Source organism: Fukomys damarensis, unplaced genomic scaffold (genome assembly GCF_012274545.1).
Source record: "Fukomys damarensis isolate Sample0158 unplaced genomic scaffold, DMR_v1.0_HiC HiC_scaffold_2, whole genome shotgun sequence".
Lineage (NCBI taxonomy): Eukaryota > Metazoa > Chordata > Mammalia > Rodentia > Bathyergidae > Fukomys > Fukomys damarensis.
In genome coordinates, this window is record NW_022900914.1 from 16604850 (window position 1) to 16610877 (window position 6028).

Genomic DNA, 6028 nt, shown 5'->3' on the forward strand with positions numbered 1-6028 from the left:
CCTATTTGCCCATCCGTTGGAAACTGGATAAAGAAGTTGTGGTTTTTCTATAAAATGGAATATTACTCAGCCATAAAGAGCGAGAGAATAGATTCATTCATAGGAAAATGGATACATATTGAAGATATACTCCTAAGTGAAATAAATAAGTCACACATGTGTAAATACCAAATAGTTTCCCTGGTGTGAATATTCTGCAACAATGCATAAGATTCTAATAAGATTACTGACATTTAGAAATTTGAAGAAAGGAGCTAAAGGTGTAGGAAGGTGTGATGTGTAGGGGAAGAACAAAAAGGGAAAAGAAAAAAATTTGAGAGAATGAAAAGAGGAAAATAAAGTGTTTGTAGATGGGGAGGGGAGGAGGGGGTGAAGGGAGGGCAGAGGTAAGGGGAAAAAATGAGAATCAAGACTTGCCATGTAAAGGTACATGATCCCAACAATGAATGTAACTGTACTGTATCCCTAAAATGTACCAATAAACTCAATAAAATTAAAAAAAAAAACTCTTGACACTTTTCTTAAAATATTTACCTGTTTGCTCTTTTATACTTACTGATAGACTTAATTTGTATCAGCTACTTAATTTTAAATATGACATGCAATAAGTACACATGTTCCATAAATTTGAACCAAGTATTTAATGAATGGAATATGATATTAAATGAAAGTTATTGATTTTAATGGTTGGGAATCAACAGTAGTGGAATGGTTTCTCGATACAGTCATCCCTATCCAGGTTTTGTGCCAGATTTCCAGGGAGAAGAGAGGATGGAGATTGTAAAACAGGGAGTGAAAATATGAAGGCAAAGGGAGACAGAAAAAATAGCTAATAAAAGCAGGAAAAGATGTTCAGTTTCATTAATCATTAGAGAAATCAAAACCACCATGAGAGGTCACTTTACACCCACTAGGGTGGCTTAAAAGACAATGGAAACATTGACGCAGATGTGGAGAAATTGGAACTCAATACATGGATGGTATAAGTGGAAATTCATGCAGTCTCCTTGGAAAACAGCTTAGAATTTTCTCAAAATGTTAAACATAGAGTTACCATACACACCAGAAATCCCATTCCCGGGAGAAATGAAAACATTTATCCACACAAAAACAGGTACATGCATGCTTATAGAAGCATTATTCACAATAGCTAAAAAGTGGAATGAACTTAATGTCCATAATTAATGACAGAATAAACAAATGTGATATATCTATATAATTGAATAGCATTTGGCCACGAAATGAAAGAAATGTTGAAACCTTCTATGACATAAATGAGCGTTATGTTTAGTGAAAGGTTCTAATCATCAAAGACAACATATTTTATAATTCCATTCTTATGAAATGTCCAGAATAGGCTAATCTATGGAGACTGGAAGTAGATTAATGACTGCCAGGGCTGGGAGGAGGAGATAACAAGGACAGATTGTTAAGTTTCTTTGGGGGTGCTTAACAAGCTCTAAATTAAACAGAGATGGAAACTTTGTAAACGTGCTAAAAATGACTTCTATAGTTTAAACAGTGAAACATTAAGGTATATAAAGTATAGTTCAATAACACTGTAAAGAAAGGAAAGAGGGAAATTAGTAAATGGGTCTGACTTCGAACTTACCTTACCTTTTCGTGAGACTCCACATTCCAAATTACCACTTTTATGGATTTTCAAATATCTCTTTGATTCAGTAGTTTAACACTTTTCTCCAAATGATCAGAGCTTGTAAAGAGTTCAGATGCCCCGCCATTCCCCCCTACCTTATTTTTCCCCCCCTTCGGTACCACGGATTGAACTCAGGACCTTGTGCTTGCAAGGCAGGTGCAGTGCCACTGAGCTAAATCCCAGGCCCTCCTCTTTCTTAATTTTAAAAATGCTGTTTAGCACCTATTTACCCACCCTTGATCATTATTCAGTATTTTCTGCTCATGAATCTATGCACTATTTGCTCTGAGGAGGAATTTACTGTCTTGCCCTTAGACTTCCGTTGTTTAATAAACTCTCTCCTTATAGCATCTACCTCTTTGCCAAAGTCTCTGAGAACAGCAAGAAAGGGAGTTTGCCATTTTGTGATGTTTGCACAAATTTTCACACACATTCAAAAGTTGTAACTTTTCATAAACTGTCAAATACAAAATTTCAATGACAAATTTTAACTTTTTAATGTGACAAATTTTAACTTTTCTTTGTTATCGCTGAGACAATGAAGCACATTTTGTATGGGCCTACTTAAAAAAAAAAAAAAAAAATTCTTTCACTTTGCCCTCCCCAAACCCACTCCTGCACTTAGAAAACAGGCATAATTGAGACTTTCTCCAGAGGATGGCATAAAAGCCAGGAATTTTTTTCAATGGTACTCAAGATTGAATGCAGGGCCTCTAGCATATTAGGCCAAAGCTCTACCACTAAATTATAGCTCCAAACTCCAAATCAGAATTTTAAACATTCTTCGTCCCTACCTTGCTCTAATGTTAATTCCCACAGCGTTCTCCTTCTAATTTTCCCTTCCAGAACCTTCTAGTAATTCGACAGGGACCTTTAATGACAGCAGTTCTAAAATGTGTTTATGGTTTCCCTTTATGGATCCTTCTGCTCCAATTTCCAAAATATTAACCAGCATTAAGGCAGGTAGATAGAGGAGGGGTAGATGGAGGAGTGGATGAATTTCTCTCCTTTGGCCTGAGGAGCGCCCATGAGCAAGGACCTGGTCATTGTACGGTAATGTGTGAAGGGAAACTTTCCTTGAAGAAACAAGTCAAGTGTCTTCTAGACTGGAGAACTGAGTTCCAGGCTGAGCCAGTTGTCCGAACAGGCTGGGAGTAAATAGCAACCTGAATTCCACAGAGCCTGAAAAGTTTGATGGAGAAAGTCTATTTTTTAAAAATTCTTATCAACTTATTCTTAGAGATGCTAAAAATTCAGTTGGCATGAGAAGTAAAAAGATCAGCTTGCTTTTTTTTCCCAGTACACTCTCACATAGTCCGTTCTTCTATTTTTATGGTTTTGTGCAAGTGCTTTGATATTTTTCTGTTTCATTTCTCCATTTTCTCTTAAGAGCCCACTCTGTATCATGAAATATAGTAATGGGAAATGTACATTTGTTCAAGGTAGCATAGAAGCAGTTTGCATTTTTTTCTTCACCTTGCCTAAAAGGGGGTTATTTTTCCTTTTAGGGTGTTTCCAACTACAAAATTAGGGGAAGAGGGAGGCAGGCCACACACGAAGAATTTATGCGCTGTTTGCTTCCAGTTCACTTTTAAATTTGGAGCTGGGAAGCTTGAAACTAAAACAAACAGCAATGCATTTGGCTATATGTGGTAGGAAATGACCTTTCCTATGCTGAAATCATAAAATAATTGACCATAAGGAATCTTTTGAAATGATTAATGTTTACTTTTTTAAAAAACTGAGTTTCTGAAGTAATATCCCAAAATAGATACTAATTTCCTAAGTAGGCTAGATACGCATTGTTGTGGTAAAGGGGAAGAAACCACAACCCAAACACCCAACACTGGGATCAGAAACCTCGTGGTTCTGCATCAGAGATTCTCACACACAGAAGACAGGTTACTGTCAGATAAGTGAATGGAAAACCCTCAGGAATCAATGGTGTGAGCATGGAGGAAGGTAAAACAGAAAACAAAAGGGGGCCCATGAATGAGTGCTACAGACACCAACCAAGCGGGAAAGTAAAGAAGGGAACACCAGCCCAGGAGAGGGAAAAGTAGTCAGGGAGAGGGAACAAGACTAAGAGAGAATTGCAGCTGGGGATTTAGCTCAGTGCTTCTGCCTCCTGCCTCGCAAGTGCAAGGACCAGAGTTCAATCCCTGGTACAGAGAGTCGGGGGAGAAGAGAGAATTGCAAGGAAGAAGTTGTCAGGCCTGCCAAGTGAACTGAAAGGCTAAGAAGGCAGTGAAATGACTGTGTTATCCAGCCTTGCAGAGGCCGTGGATGACATCGGCAGGAATATTTTCAGGGTTTGATGAGAAGAGGTGGAAGAGAAAATGGGAAAGTGGGGATTATCCAACTTTCAAAAAAATTGTGAAGAGAAGCAAAAAAATTTGAAGTATTAGCTGGGTGGCTATGTTACTCAACATGGGAGATTCTAGAGCGTGCAAATGTGCTAATGAGAATGCTCCAGAAAGGGAGTGATTGCTAATGAGGGTCTAATTCCAAGAGTGAAGTATCTAAGTCAGTGAGCAGAAGGAAGGATGGAGCAAATACAATTTCTGAAACAGGAATGTCAGTGTTGTAACTGCAAATGCTTTGTAGATTTTTTTGTGAAAAGATAAGAGGATTCCCCACCACCACCACCAGGACCAAGACTGGGAAATGTGAGGTAAAATCAACAGCAGAGAATGAAGGTGTGGGGGAGAAGAGGAAGGGGCAAAACCGATGGATGGAGGGCAGAGGAGCAAATGCAGGATCATCCTTTTGAAAGGTGGAAGAACAAACCCATGAGAGAAGAATAGGAGCAGCAACAGGCCCGCGAAATGTTCCCGGAATGTGTGGCCGTGAATTTAACGCGAGAGAAGTCAGGATGTTCTTCTCAGGCTGCCCCTAGCAGCTCTGATACAGATGAGGACCATCTGGGTAGTTGAGTTTAGTCACTCCTGGAATTTAGCCAGATAACTTGATGGAGAAAGAGCGAGTCAAGGAGTGTAGGCCACACGGCCACAGGGCCTGTTCGGGTAAGCACAGAAATGCAGACAAAGAGGTAATAAACAATGCAAAAGAGATAGCGTCATTGACGTTGAATTCATAAAATTTTTAGTTGTTGAAGTGCAGGTAGTTCAGCAGGTAAGATGAAAAGATGGAAAAAGTCCTCAGAGAATGGAATCAAAGTCTTTTAGATAATGGTGAGATTGAGTTCAAGAATTTCGTGAGTATGGATCTCGGAAATTTTCTTCATTTTCATACCCATTTCCTGTCTTGCCTTGAGACCATCACTGGTTTCTTCTGCTCATTCACATCTCAGCTCGGTGACTAAATTAGCCTGGTCTCCAATTCCATGACTCCTGCCACTGTCTGCTCTAGAACATCACCTTAAGTTCTTTTTCAATATTTCCTCTCAAGAGCCATCTTATATTATTGCTTTAATTATATATATCTTGTCTAAATCTGTACCTCAAACATAAACTTAAGAAGGAAAGAAATACCACCCTTCCAGATTGGTATGGTATTCACTGGAACTGGAACAATATCTGATTCATAGAACAAATTCAATAAATATTTGACAAGTGCATACACATAACGATCAGGCACAGTCTCAGGGAGTGATGTGCCCTCCTTTCAACACTAAAACCTGAAATCACTCTTTAAATGACAGCCTTTCAAATTAGAGCCTCCATTAAATTGCTACTGAATGCTGCCTGTGATTCTCCCAGATGGACATATTGTCCCTGATCCTTACAATATCCCAGCCGACAATGCATAGTCTGGGTTGTGCAGCATAGGTAAAAATCAAGCAAACACAAAAGAGAAATTTCCTATGTAAAAAAAATGAGGAAGGAACCTTTGGAAATGTAAAATATAAAGAAATGGTATGGAAAGTTCCAAATGAAAAGAGGCTAAAGGAATGAAAAAACTAACGCCAGTCCCCAGCCCTGGACTGGATCCTGGATTGAAGGAGAGAGTGCTCCGAGGGGCTCCAGTGTACGTGGATTGTAGACTGGGTTAAAATAGTACATCAGTGCGAACTTAGGAAGTTGATAACCGTACTGTGGATATGTAAGGAAATGTATCTCTTTGTAGGAAATACACCCCATTTAATGATAAAGGATTATGGTGTATGTAACATCATCAAATTATTCAAAAAAATCTGTGTACATCAATAAATGTAGTTCTATAGATACAGGCAGCACAAATGACAAAGCAGTGACAGAAATGTTAACAGTATGTAAATGTAGGTAAAAGGTATACGGGTTTAGTACTATTTTTATTTTTGCAAGTTCGATGTTATTTCTACATAAAATGTTACTGGAAAACTAGAATTGAGAGTAATGACTTAATCAGATAGTTATAGAATTTGAGACT